General features: G+C 43.7%; 1 protein-coding gene across 1 annotated transcript in view; it reads left to right on the top strand.

Moving 5' to 3' along the window:
* Nucleotides 1-15,357, top strand: part of NINJ2 (ninjurin 2) — a 50,661-nt gene that overhangs the window by 619 nt on the left and 34,685 nt on the right. The gene's annotated exons all lie outside the window — the stretch shown is intronic.

Genomic DNA, 15,357 nt, shown 5'->3' on the forward strand with positions numbered 1-15,357 from the left:
GAAGGAGGCAGCATATACTTTACAAGCTACAAAAATTTGACCTATTCCTCATCTCACAAAGCCTTTCTCTGTTTGGCAGAAAGTGCTCCCAATCTGGAGAGAAGGAAAAGAAATAAATACAGCAAATGCTGAGGGAGCGCGGAGGCCAGGGTTTCCTATGTAGGGTTTACAGAGAAACAAAACTTCTTGGTGAAGCTCTTTCAGTTCTCTGTGTTCCTCTTCTGAGTGTTTGTGTTTTTTAAGAAGGGTGTTTCTTGTGCTCAGCGTGTGTTCTAGGAAAGGGCAACTACCCAAGGGTTTGGAAAAAGAAACTATTAGAGATGAAATGGATTCAAAACCCCAGATCACAAACACCCGTCAAACTTCAGAAGTTCAAATCCGGATCCACACTTCAGACAAGTCTGCAGAAGGGGAGAATATGAAGCATTGCCTGGGGCAGAGCTCCCAGCCCTGGGAGGGTCAGCAGCAGGGTACAAATTTTGCAGTTGATTTTTCTGTTTGTAATTGTCTTAACCATTCTCGGACTCAAAAGTGGGGAAGTCCATCTGGGGTCTCAATTTTTATTTCTTTGGCCCGTGTCAAAGAGGCTAAAATGGAAAGATCTGTGCCCTTGGAAATAATCAGGACAATTATCCCTAACTTGGGACTGAGTTAGGGACCGAGACTTTGATCCTGCAGAACATATCTCCACTGAGATATGAGGTGCAGAGCAGTTTTTTAAGACCTGGGAACAGTTATTCTTAGATAAGAGACAAAATAACTGAGGAAGATACACAGGTAGCTATGACAGTTGGTGAACATGTACTCTATTTAGGATTGAGGAAGAGAGAGGTTAGGCTTTCCTAGAACGAGATAATAAGGGGAAAAATATAGAAAGCACTAAGCCAGGAACTGGGGGTAAAGGGCAAAAAGCACATTAAAAATATTCTAGATAAAAAGTCAAATTAACTCCTTGTATATTAAATCATTCCACCCAATGGAAAGTCTCAGGTCTATTGTAGATTTGAAGCCCAGGTTTCAGAGATGAAAAAACCAGCTTCACTAATTGAAATGCTTATAAACTTCTGAAAAATCTGGGGTTTAGATTTTTCTCTTTCAACCCGTCTGGAAGTTAACTGACGAGCCAAAAGTGTTCCTCAGCATCTTCAGACTTTACAATACTCAAATAAATAAGTCCAGAAGGTCAGAGGTTCCTTGAATTACAAACCTGAAAAGAGTGTACCTGCCTGTTTCTAGAGCTGGAAGGCATGGAGTGTGTCTATCTACCTCTACACACATTGCCACAAGAAAAATCATGCTACTGAGATTTTCCTTGTGACACCTCACAGCAATTTCATGAAGCCACCAGACAGTACAAAATACAGGTGAATGCACACAGGTTCCTGCGTGCTTATGACCAGGAAATATTGCCAAAACAGTGCTGGCAGGGGAGGGAAAGAGCGTTACATACAACTACATGGCTGAGACAAGCAGCAGGTCCTGGCAATGACGTGACCTGGTAAGTGTGAGGTAAGGGAAGAAGTGATCAGTGGCGGAGAAAAAAAAAAGAAAAGAAGTCTTTCAGTTGAAAGTACATTTAAAAGGCTCTTTTAAGTCCCTACTCCGGGCACTGAACTCAGAGCAGGTGTCTTCTTGGAAGTTTCCAGCTGTGGGTTTATGAAGAGCTTGTGGGAATGTGCACTGCACACTCTGGGGTGGCAACGTATGACTCACTCCTCCTGAAGGAGCTCCTGGATGGAGTAGCAGGAACAGTCCTGAAAGTTCACTATCATACAATGCAGAAATAGGGTGGGTTTTTTTTATTTATATGGAGAAAGTCCTGTGCCTGAAGCAGCTGCACAGTACCTACTGTCATTTCTTATACAACATTTACATGGCCAGACTGGGTAGGTAATAAGAGAATGAAAATAATAAGAGCTTCTGGCCTAGCATAGGAGAGAAGCTAGAAGAGGCAATCAAGATTTAACAAGGCTCTGATGAGAACTGATCAGCCCCCAACCTTTTTGCTCATCCTAAAGCATGAGAATAGGAGCTCACTCAGCAAAATTTAAAGCCTCCATAACAGGAGACACTCTTTCACCCGGTGTGTCATCAGCCTGTGGAATTTGCCATCTCCTGGAGCAGGTCAGAAGGTCGAATATTGGAGCAAGCATTGAGAAGAGGTTGAGAGGTCCAGGAACAATATTTACAGTTATGCAAGCTAAAAAAGTTTGCAAAAAAAAAGCTTTCAAATCCCATAAGCCAATAGCAGGATAAAAATAAGTACCCTTTTCAGTTCCCTACAGGCAATGGCTGACCAGACTGAAAGTGGTATCTTGCATTAGAGAAGTTATAAACCAGCTGTCCATAAGTGAGACCTAGGACTGCTTTTTAACAGCAAGAAGTAGCTCCCATTAATCCACTTTCTCCCTTACAAAAATTCTCTTGTTCTGTCTGTTTCAAAGGAGTCTGTTTTCCAGTTCTGACTTCTAGGAAGACCAACAAAACCTCAAACTGTGCACAGAGAAATGCTAAAAGGAAATGGTGCTTAAATGGAAAAAGAAACCCCACAAGGCTGTAGAGCAGCCTCACCAGATCTATGCCAGCCAGCCAAGTGCTAAGAGCAAAGATAAAACTTGAATTAAGATATTTTCATTAAAAATATTGGTTTAGCTATTAGAAGATTAAACTTTAACATGAATTAATTTGAATGATGCATTTTTCTTCCCAGACATCTTTATTTGTGGCTTCCAAGTGAAATTTTCACCTTCCTTTATTAAGCATTGACAAGAAACCAGGTAGGCAGACCAGTAACCTGATGTGATATGACGGAGTACATCCTCAGATAGCTGGGATCAGAAAAACACGTTTGGGATAGAAACAAATCAAACAACCCAACAAGATCCCATCACCAATTTCTTTCTACTTCAGGAAACAGGGGTTTATAAGTTAGAATAGAAGTATGGCTTTGATAGTCACACTCTGGCTGATTTATCTGCACTTCTTTATGCTATTATTCTTCCCGGCTCTCGCCTCCAGCCCTTCCATAGAGATTTGCAGGGGAGAGAGGGGAGGAGGGAGCCACACAGGGCCGTTCTTTTCAGCAGCAAAAGACCCATTAAATCTGTTTAGCTGTGTACCTCAGCTGCTGCTGCAGTTCACGATCTGGCATCTAAACACAACCCTGTTTCATCGGTGATTTAAGCTAATGTACCAGACTTTGAATGGGAGCGACTGAGACAACATCCGTTCCACCACTCCCACCACAGCAGCAGTAACCAGGGGAAAGTCTGTGGACAGCTGAAATCAGGAACACTCACACATTATGGCCAGGGCTAAGTCTCTCAGAGCCCCAGATGAATATTGCAGAACGGAGCAAAGATTGGGGCTGATACTAAAAGGCTTCAGAGTTTTATTAGGTTTATATTTTTATATTTTCTTAATCGTGAATAGGTGTTGTGTTCTGTATAAATGGGTGTTTAAGGGACGTGTGTCGGATGAATGTCATCTGTATTCGTAGTGCAAAAGAGGCTATATATTGTGTGTGTTGCGTCTTTCTTTTTATAGTTTCTTACCCTTTGGATAAAAAAAAATTTACAATCCTCTGGGACGAGAAGCAGAAATAATACCTCACCATTTAGGGAATCATTCATACATCAAAAGTAAAAAGAGTAAACAGATAAAATAATCATTCTGGAAAACAGACCCTGCACTGAAATATTTTGGCAGAAGCTGCTTGGTGAATACTTTGAATGCAAAATACATCTGTGGAAATAAAGATAGGTTTACAAGCAACTTGCAAGGAAAAAAAGATTTTAAATAATTGGATAATGTACTTCCAGTGCTCGGTTTATGACCAGATCTACAGCAGGAAGATTTTAGACAGGCAGATAAATAGAGTCAGCTATTGGAGTGACAATGCGGACTTTTCCAAAATGCCCATGAAACAAGTGGAAAGTCCCACTCACCACTGTAAATCTCACCTCCCACATCCCACTTCCAGTCTAGGCCTGGTGAGGGGATCCAGGGAGTGTGTTCACAACTGGGTTAGACTTTTGGTTTTGTGATTTTTTTTTTGTGGCTTTAACGTGTGCCTTGAGGCCGTGATGTGCTTACAAGCTTTTGGCGTGAGCACGCGTTTGCCTGCTTCTGCAGCAAGTCAGCTTGTGATTTCTACTGCCGTAGGACCTTTAGTCTCCTTCAGCTCTGTCCCAGAATGGTGGCAATCTAACATCACCAACTGAGAAGTGCACCTGCCCCACTGGACTTCAGCAGTATTATTTGGGTTCTGTAATTAAGGCTTGCATAATGAGAGTCTGCATTGAAAGAGAGGAAGAGCCTTTCAGAAAGAATATTGCAAGTGTTTCAGAAAGAGTGATTCCTGTGACACCCCTGTATGGTGTGTGCTACTCAGCCATCAGAGTTTGAGGAACTTACCTCACTGTGTTTTTAACTAAACTAACCCAATTACCACAGCCCCTCCAACAGGAGCCCACTCCCCACTCACAGGGGTGCACTTCACCGCCTGTGCCATTCATTTGACCCTGGTTCAGAGAACTAAACTCAGAGAAAACTAACCAATTTTTGGCAGGGTTAGCGTTCTGATTTGCTGTCCTGCAATGGCTCCCAGAAGGATCAGCCAACTGCCAATGACTTTGACTGTGTGGCCACGAGACAGTGTAGAGGCAGCAGGATTTCTCCTTTCAGTGTCGGCCACCCCTTGCTTCAGAACAGTTAGCTGAAGGTCCAAGTCTGGGTGTAGGGCAGTGAAAGAAGCAGGGAAGACCCAAAGAGTGGCAATGATTGCTCTCACTAGTGGACATCACTCAGACTGTGAGATTTTGGGCTGCTATATGAAAGTAAAGCCTTTACAGGGCTAGATAGAGGGCTAGGCAGAGATTCACCATGCTGAAAACAGGTGTGAAATAGGATATTTTGTTTAGGAGTGAGAATGAGCTTATGCTCTCCTTCCCCAGCTGCAGGGACCTGCAAGTCTGCGTAGCCATTACCCATGCTGGTCCCAGAAACCAGTAACACTCACACTAGAAGGCAGACAGCACGGTCACAACACAGTCGGAAGAAGGAATCCTTTTCTTACAGCCAGTACTAGTTAGTCCTTTGTTCTATAGTGGGATGTGGCATTTCTCCTCTCCTCTATACATTCCTCCTGCCCACTCTACCTGGACACGGCCAGCCTTCCCACTTAGGGTGAACATTCAGTTATTCCCTTCCCGAACACGGGGATGGTATTTTCTCATCTTGAGAAGCTGGACCCCGGGTTTCAGGGTATCTGGGGGAAATGAGGGACGTGTGGAGTCAAATATATCCTTGGAGTTATCCCATGGAAATCACTGGCCTTACACCAGAGGCTGCTCTGGTCCCTGGCACTCCACCTCGTTGAGGGGTGGTGAAAGAACAGCATCAACACCTTTCTGAGAAGGGGAGCCCGGTCCCATGCTGTGCGCTGGGCAGGCCGTGTCCATCGTGAATCCCTGCCTGTGAAGGCAGAGAAGGGAAGGGGGGCCATGATGGGGCTGTTGATAGAGAACATACCAAATAGTGAATTAGCCTGACTGACACATCGGTCAGCAAATCTGCTCTTGCTGGAACAACAGGCGTGCCAAGGACTCCCGCAGAAGAGCACAAGGGATTCTTCTGCTGGGTTTAGGGTTAGGGTGGGATTAAGATGACCCTTCAGCAGAAAACAAAAGGCAATGATGTGCAGTTAGAGCAGTCATTTCCTCTGATGGATGTGAAAAGTTGCCCATCAGTGCTATAAGCTGAGAGGAGCTACACAGAAGGAGCCTGTGCTGACAGAGGACACTGACAGCAGAGAGCTTGGACCCCGGGCCCATTGTGGCGGAGGGTGAAGATGACAGCATCTTCACCCCAGCGTTGCTGCCTCATCAGCCTGGCAGGGGCGAGGGATCCATGAGAGGCTCCACCTGCCATTGCACACAGGTCCACAGCAGCAAAGCGTGCTGGTCTACATGTGGCACAAAACATGAGTCTCACTCGGAGCCGGGGCCGCCGTCACAGTAAATTATGGGGCATTTTACCCCTACTGCCTTGTAGGGTTGGTTCATTGCAAACACAGCACCTCACCTCCATGTCTGACAGCCACAGCAGAGCCAGAGCTCAGGTCACAGCTAGAGGTGGTCAAAGTTGCGAGGGAAAGAAAATGGGCTGTATGAAATAATCTGAGAAAGCCCATACAGGGAGGCAAGAAGGAAGCTATTTGGGTCAGGGGGTGCTGCCACCTTCCCTGAATCAAACATAGAGGACCCCAGAGGTTGGCAGCTCAGAAGCTTATTAATAATAAGAGATTTCTTTGCCTACTTTATAAAGCTCATACAGCTGAAGCAGAGTTGGGGTGAGCAGAGAGGGAGCAAGGCCCAGGGGACATGGGATCTCCTTGCAGGGGTGGGAAGGGGATGAAGCGGCGCAGGACCTGGGGTGACAAGATGGTGCCTGCACAGCACCAGGAGCCAAGAGGACGCTCAGGTTTTGGGTGGCGGGGCCCCACACCCTACTAAGAGTGGGAGCGAGTCAGTGTGGCTACCACCATTTGGAGGACAATGTCAGCCAGCAGCAACACCAAACTGTACCAGGACAACCCTTCTGCTGTCCTTGTGCTGCACCACCAGCTTGGCCTGTCCTGCTCACAGCAACCACGCATTGGCTACCAGCAGGACCCCCTACCCCTCCTTCCACCAGCTCCTCCTCTGCCACAACTTTTAGGGGCACCATCCTCTGGCCACGTACCCGTTTCATACATTGAGATATGGATACATCTCACCCACACTTGCACCTTGCAGATCTGAGGACACATGGAGTGGGCTTTATTTAGTGAGTAATGATAAACCTGTTTATGGTGGTGTTAACACACAATTCTCCTGGCTGGCCAATGGCAAAACCTCCCACTGAGACATCGTTGTGAGTAGGAGTCCTGTGCAATGTGAAGTACCTGCTAAACCACAGCTAAACTAATTTTTGTGTCTTTTGTCAAAAAGTTGCCTTCCTCGGCTTCATTCCAGCCCACGCCTGAGAGCTGAACCGTGCACTTCCTTCTCTGTTCACACAAACAAGTACAGCACCTCTGCTCATTTAGACACTAAAAATGGAAGCCTTCAGCCCACGTTACCATTTCTCAGCCGTTCCTGAAAAATATGTATTCATTTGTTATGTTTCTCTTCCAAGAACCAGAAATGGGCAACGCTGCATGCATACAATAACCACACAGAGAAGTGTGAGTTTCTCTGAGTGTGAAAGGCCACATGGGCATTTTCACTGCCATTTCCCCATCCCTGGCTTGTGAGTCAAATGTTTATAAAACTCTCTCTGAGAAAAGGCAATGCAAGAATACTGTAATCTAGACTGCCCCAGGTATGTAAACACGAAACAGAAACATTGGAATTGGACACCAGAATGATGGAAGAGCCCGTGTGCAGATGCAGCAAGATTCGCATCACCAGTTACCATACACCTTGACACACTCCTTTGAACCAGGCAAGTTATAATTCCTTGTCAAATTACATGAATCAGATGTGCGACTCTTTAATTACAGCTGTGAAAACCATTACACTCAGATCTTAGAACTTTCTATCCAAAATAACCCTTGGGGAAGAAATTTCTCATGAAGCTGCTTAGGTCAAGGTTCAGCGAGTGCTGGAAATTCTGGGGGAATCCTGTCAGCAGGTTTAGAGAAATGAGAACAAGAAAATGAGATGATGTACTGCTTTGTTTTTTTTTGTTATTAATTTTTGCAAATACTTTGCATATTTGCAGGAGTTTCCTCTTTGCACTCGCACAGCTCCAAATGATATTTTGGGGGATGAAAAAAAAAAAGCCCCAAATTCACCGCAGACCTTAGTTATGAGAGAAAAATAACTGGTCCTACCAACCTAACAAGAACCAAGGGGCAACCAACTGTTCTTTTGTAGCCTGTGCTTACTGAAGGAATGTTTCTGCAGAAAATAACAACACAACAATACTTTATACCCTTGCAGGACTTGTGTGAGGATCAAGTTCTGCTGTCCCTTGTTCTCCAAGGATTTTGTAAATATTTGTGAGCTTAATTTCACAATTTCTATATGGAGCAAGAGGTGTTTTCCTAGCTATTTTACAAATATTAGGTCAAGGCAGAGACAGTTAAATGGCCACTGGCATACCCAAGGACACACAAGTAGAAAGTGATAGAAGCAGACAGGAAAGTCTGAGCGACTCTGGATGGGTGGTTTGCCATGCAGCAACAGTGTGTTCTGCAGTTTCATCTCTACTTCTCACTGGCTAAATTCTTAATCTCCGTCATTTTTTTTTTAGTAAGAAATTGTTAAAGATTGTTTTATGTAGTCATCAGAGACCCCTCTGTTACTTCACACAATGTAAAGAAGAACATTAATTGAAGCTGCCAATAAGAGAACAAACACAATTCCTTCCCTGCTGAATGTAACTTCAACATCAATTGGACACAAATTTCGACACACTTTCAAAAGCTCGGGCACACAGCTGTGTTTGTGCCTTTTCCTTGGTGGAGCTACAGTCATGCTCAACCGTGTTGGTGTAGGAAGCAAACCCCAAAGCCAAAGTGAAACAAGCTAAATTATATTAAACATAAATTCTGACTCAGAATGACCGTACAGGTCCTTGATGCAACTATTCTACTTCAAGTTTGCACCTTTTTTTTTTTTTCCCCAGTTGATTCAAGATGAAAGGTTCTTGCACGTCCCAGTGTGATTTCAGGCTGCGGCCACACATTTTTTGCTGACTGGAGCTGAAGCGCTGAAGGGGAGAGGTTCATCCTCATCACCACCATCAATTACTATTGCTGCCTCAATGCAATTGCTCAAAGTAATCACTCTATCAAGACTGTCTGGGCTAGGAAACCTCCATTACTGAGTCTCTAAGCTAACCCAGATCATTGTGAAAGAACTTGGTTAGTGAATACGCAATTATGTCTTCTAAGGAAGAATTAAGTGCCCTGTCTTCACAAGTCTGGACAGAAATAGCAGCTACTTTAGATAGGCCTTCATCCATCTTATTGCAATGGGATAATTGTTTGCATTCTTGGATATTTCTTGGCTGGTCACGTTAGCTGAAGATCTAGTTCTGGGATGATCAGAAGACCATGAGATTTACAATCTGGGTTCTCCTTAACTTAGACGTAAAGAATAAGGAAAACAGATACAAACACAAATACAATAAAAAATATTCCTGTATAACATAAAGCATCTGTTTTTTTTCATCTTTTCCCCATGGTGGTACCTTGACTCTCAATCCACACTGATCAGAGAGACATCCATCAAAGGATTAATACGCTACAAGAAAATATAATATACTGCTGTTTTCCTCGCTTTTAACAGAAACAGATTTGAACTCCATCTTCATGTGCCAGATTCTTGGGATCTGATTCTGGACCAATTCCTCAGCCAGCCCCCATTTTTGGCATGTGGTTGTGAAAAAGTTGCCGAAGGGAGTTGTGTCAAAGGGCTTTTACTTTGCTCTTAATGGCTCCACGTACAGTCTGAAGGAATCTGAAGCGCTCACGAAATGTGGTTTCCCCTCTGGTGTTTGCTGTTCAGCTGGCTCAGCAGCTCAACCATTTAAAACCATTGTGAGTGGATTTAGCACTTGTGAAATAATGCTGGCCTATTCAGATCCAGAGAGGGATGGGCAAAGTCCACCAGCGCAATAAAAGCCCCTCTTCCCTCCTTCTCAGATGAGGACTCAGGGTGCAATGGAATTTGAGGGAGAAAAGTACTCATATCCAGGTGCAGCTACACATATCTTGGGGAAAGAGAGATGGGCCAACCAAAATAAAAAAGCTAACACATATGCAGAGGAGGCACTATCTTCAGCATCCCAGAAAAAGAAAAACCAACTACTTAAGTGTAGGAAGCAAATCATGAAGGAGGGAAAAAAAAAAAGAAGAGTGCAGCCCCAGAAGAGAGCTCCAGTGGTGTGTGGTTCACAAAATGATGGATTATGAATGCTAGTAAGCCAAATCCAGGGAACAGATACAGAGAACTGAGAGTCCTGGAGGTCTCTGTCCCCAGAAACCAGGGAAGATGGAGCTCCCCACTTCATCCTAGCTTGAGCTACTAAGTATAGCAAGAGGTGTGTTTCATCTCTGAGCTGATCTAATGCTCAATTATTCTGCTGAGACCATGAAAAAAAAGAGATAACTAAAGCCTTCTCTGATGTGGACAGCGTTGCAGGCACGCTCTAGATCTGTATCTTTATGCAGAGATTTGAACTCAGGACCAGGCTCAGACAGGCAGCTCGGGAGCAGATGGCAACAGGTCTTGGTGGCTACTAATTAGGTTAGCTTTTGGTCAGTGATGTGGTGCTGAGTAGCCCTCTGATTCATTTCCAACCCACTCTGCACTACCTGCAGCCACAAGCCTCCAGGTGTCACCCTGAGTTACTGAAGCCTTACAGTGGTCCCTTTTTGGGCCATGGCAAAATGGTGGTTCTCTTACAGATCCCCAGGTGGAGGAATGGGCTCAGGGTTCGCTCAGGTTGTGCCAGGGGAGGTCTAGATTGGATACTAGGAAAAATCTCTTCACGGAAAGGGTTATCCAGCATTGGAATAGGCTGCCCAGGGAAGTGGTTGAGGCACCATCCCTGGAGGTGTTCAAAAGACGGGTTGACGATGGTCCTCAGGAATATGGTTTAGTGATTTTTTTATTGCTTATTTCTTAATTATTTTTTTGTCAGAGTTAGGTTGATGGTTGGACTAGATGATCTTTAAGGTCCCTTCCAACCTAGACGACTCTATGATTGTATGAGGGCCAGCGTGGTGGTGAACTCAGGTGTTTACCGCCCGGGTGGGGCAGGGTCATTTTAAAGCGCTTCCTCCTGTCTCACTCGCACAACATACATCCAGGGACATTATGTCTCCTGTGGGAGCAACTGACTCAGATGCTTGGCCAGCTGCAGGGGAAAGGTGTCCCCGCAACCACCAACAGCAAAGAATGGCAAAAAAATAAAAACATGCATGATGGCTCTGTGGCTGCAAACGATAACAATACATTCCTCTTTATTCTGATCCAAAAGCAGTTTTTTTCTTCCTTTGCTCCCCTCCCTGTTTTTTCCTATCTGATGACAACTTGTTTCTCAGCTAGGAGCCCAGTCTGTCTGTTACTGGTGTGTCTAACGTAATTTTTCTATTCCTCCCATTATTTTTTTTTTTATTTTACATATTATCAAATGACTTATGAAAAGTAAAGTTCAGCCAACTAAACCTCAAAGGAGTTATGCAAGAGTAAGTAGCAGTGAGCTTTACCATAAGCCCTGTACAATTAACCACGCATGTCCAAGGACTTGATAAATCTGTCTATGAAGTATATTGTGGGTACGTACTGTTGCAGATCTGGCTGGAGCAGTCTGAAAGGATACCATTGCCAGTGACTATCTTTCAATCAAAAGACACCGTCTCTAGCACTATTCTTGACCTCTCTGAGAAATAAGGGACAGCATCTAGCCGAGTAACTCCTCCAGCTATATCAGCCATTTCCATACACAATACATTTGTACCCTGCACATAACAAAGTACTTCTTCATTCGTTATCATCTGCTCAGTGGGCATAATTGGAAGGCTGATTCAGCAGAAATGAGAGCAACACTTGTGGGAAGTTTGTCTTGGACCAGCAAAATACACAGGCTCAGAGAAGGCTGTGATTTACTGATCATAATCTATGTACATTCTCTATCGCAATCTATGGCCCTCTTCTCCTGGTGCATTGTGAAGGGCAGGTAGGACTCTGTGACTCCTCTTCGCTGTGCTATAGATAATATTTGGTGGCCCCAAAACTGTGGGAATATTGTATCTGTTACCAAGCAGCATTTGGTCTGCCTTTTGCCCAAGGCACCTGTATCATGTACACAATCAACGCTAACATGTTGATACCTGTGAGCAGAGGGAAATTCACATTCTGTACTCAAATGCTGCAGAAGCTGAGGTGCTAGGAGGATGTATGAAATTAAGGCAGGGAGGGCACGGAAGGAGAAGAAAGACTTTGCAGTTACAGTCAGGTGTAATAGGTGTAGTTGAGTGAAGGACTTCAAGATTGAAGATCAAAGAGGTATCCTTCGAGGCAGTATTTCGTCAAAAATAGATTACAAAGTAAAACCTCTTCAAAAGTTCCAACAAAACCAAGAATGTTTTATGCCAGGGTCAAGAGCTGAAGAGAACAGTTGTGATGATTTCACTAAATATTTATCTTCCTGTCAGGTAGGGATAAATATATATTAAGAGTCACTGGGGTCACAATAATCATATTAATAGGTGGAAAGGAGTTCTTTTGCCGAATTTCTCTGATCACGTCAGCAGCAGCATCAAACAGGGTATCAGGGTGCTCAAACAGGACATGAGAAACTGTGAATAAGCAGAAAAGGGCAGCGTGGCATTTGTTTTTGTTTTTGCAGAGAAAGAGAATGTAGTGAGTGCACAGGAAGGCACCACAAAACCCCTTCACAGGGCTGCTGCACAACCTATTGACAATAAAGCTGGGCTGCTCCAATGAAGTGAGCTCTGCTGGGGCAAGCAGAAACCAGAAAAGTCAACAGAAGTGAACAAACTATAGGGATGAAGGCCTCCATCGCTTTGTGCTAGGTATGTGTAAATGTTTCAACGCACAACTAAAACTGGGAGCTAATATGAGCTGCTTCTCTGAGCCCATGCCAGTTAACGACAATCACAACCATCATGGTGATCCAAACACAGGCATCCAGTGTCTGGTCTGCCACACAGAGTCCAGGGCTTTTTTCCCCTCCTTCTCCCTAGCTCTTCCATCCCTCCTCAAACATTCAGGAGTTCACTTGGACACAACTTTTTGGCTACTCCCTTATAAGAATCAGAGTGCACCCCACTTGAAATCCAGGGCATTTGTTCTGCCTCAGTGGTTCCCACTTCTTTTGTCTCTTGGCCATCTTGAAGTGAGAAACTACAAGATAAACACCCGATACAGTGACAAAGGAATCATAAGAAACTTTAGTTCCTGCAAAATTTTGTTTCCCACTCCAGAAACTTAGATGTTCAGTGGCTGAATGTGAATGCTTTTTAGAAGAGGACTATATTTGCAGAATTGGGGCATTCAGTTGTCAGAGAAATGGTTATTCTGCTTGAATCTCCTCCCATTCCTATTCTGGCCCAGAGGCATTTGCTTCCCCAATACAGTCTCCTAGGAAGGCCTCATTTGCTACACTCTTTCGCAAAGGTCTCTCAAAGCAACATCTACCCAGGAGATCTCTGAAAAACACAATTGTCACTAAGGGGATTTGGGCCTCCCTTTAATTTCTGCCGTGCTGTACTATAGCTCCTCATTATAAAGTTAGCTCTTAAAGGTTCTTTGTCTCTGCAGGGTTGAAAGTTGCTGACTGAATGTCTGGGTCCAATTTTCCACCAGTCTTCCTTTAACTGGCCATTCTCAGCTATGCAAAGTGTTTGCATAATGCTACAGGATCATTCACATCAATCTTATTTAACATTTTGAACCTGTTTTCCAAAGGGGTTAATGAGAAAACAAAACACAACCTGAATAATAAGCCACCAGAAAAAAAGTACTAGCCTAATCTTTTAATATAGACCCTGAACAGCAGTTCTTTTCACGGAGGGAAGAGGACTGACATTTTTTTCTAATCTGAGAACGTAATTCCCAGGGACAGTGTATGAGAAAACAGCAGTAATCTACAGAACACCCAGGAACAGTTGTTGAAAGATTCCCAGGGTGTTACTTTTGGCAGCACATCAGGTTCCAATAAAACCCACTGCAAACACTAGGCTAACAACAATAATAATAATATTTTACACGGATGAAGTGTCTCTCATCTAGGGGTCACAAAAGACTGCTGCAAATGGTGAACGAGGTCCTTGAGGCAGAGTAGATGAAAATGATGCTCAGTAGATGTTGCCACTGATTCACTGATTTAGAAGATAGGTTGTTGTGTACAGAGCGTTAGAGGGTACAGAATGAAAAGAGTTAACGTGTATAGGCAAGCTTGGGAGCATTCTTTGTAGTGAACTTGCATAGACACAGTAACCTATTTTTTAATGTTTTCAGTAAATCAACTGCTGACATTCCACATACACAATCTGAGCACCTGTACACAAATCAGGTAACCAAAGATTACACTGTGCAAATACACAAAGTGCTAGGTGAATTCATACACAGCTACTTGACTCTAATGTGAAATTCTATACACTATGTTTGCAATTCCTGCTTGGCACGCTCTTGTATGTTTTCTGAGACTAGTCTGGGACTTTAAAAATATATATAACCATATATAAGTAAATGAAAAGTCAGGGACTAGAAATAAGAGATCGGTGTAGGCCACTTGTGAACTGCTAGAAGTTTTGGATCCAGAACTTTGCACTGTTAGCCCTTCTCTGCTGGGGAACCGTTCCACAGTGCAGATGCCTTTCACCAAAACACTGCAACACTCTGGGCCACATATGAATCTCAGCCTGTACTTCATATACCATACTGTGAAGATGTTGCTGATGGTGTTATACTACCAAAGCTTTCAGTGGAAATACAGCTTCTACAGCATCATTAGCAGCTTTTATGGCTTAATAGGATTGCTTACGTCTTTTTGGCACAAGCAGACCATGAAGTGTTGCTGTACTGACCTTACCCAAGTGACCTTAAGAGGACAACACATATTGAGATAAGCGGTTCCTTTCCTCAGGGTCTCTCAGTGTATATTTTACATGAGGATTGCATCTTGCTCTTTGTAGTCATTTCCAGAGTCAACATCACCCTTATTTCCCAGCCCAGCACCTCTCATCACACAGCAAAAGCTGTTGAGAAGTCTGTGCCCCGAACACACAGACATTAAATTCCTACTCACTGTTTACCTGAAGGAAATTATGCAAAACAAGTCATGTTTCCTCTGTGTCATAAGGGTAACAACAACAGCAACGAAGGTTTTGTCGTGACACCCCCAGTCTAAGGCAATGACTAACAACCAGAAAGATTAGATATCAGGATGATCTAATAGCCTGCTGTTCCTCCAAGGGGGATGTCCTGCTCATCTTCAGCCTATGACCCTTTGCTCCTATCTCCTTCTCCCAGAGACACATCCCACCTTGTCCTTGTGCTAGCTTTTGCTGGACCCTTCTCACAAATAATTCAGCTCATTAAAGATAGACAAAATTTTGGTGGTTTTTTTTTTTTTTTTTTTTTTCTACTTGACTCTAATGTGAAATTCTATACACTATGTTTGCAATTCCTGCTTGGCACGCTCTTGTATGTTTTCTGAGACTAGTCTGGGACTTTAAAAATATATATAACCATATATAAGTAAATGAAAAGTCAGGGACTAGAAATAAGAGATCGGTGTAGGCCACTTGTGAACTGCTAGAAGTTTTGGATC

Source organism: Calidris pugnax, unplaced genomic scaffold, assembly GCF_001431845.1.
Source record: "Calidris pugnax isolate Ruff unplaced genomic scaffold, ASM143184v1 scaffold1, whole genome shotgun sequence".
Classification (NCBI taxonomy): domain Eukaryota; kingdom Metazoa; phylum Chordata; class Aves; order Charadriiformes; family Scolopacidae; genus Calidris; species Calidris pugnax.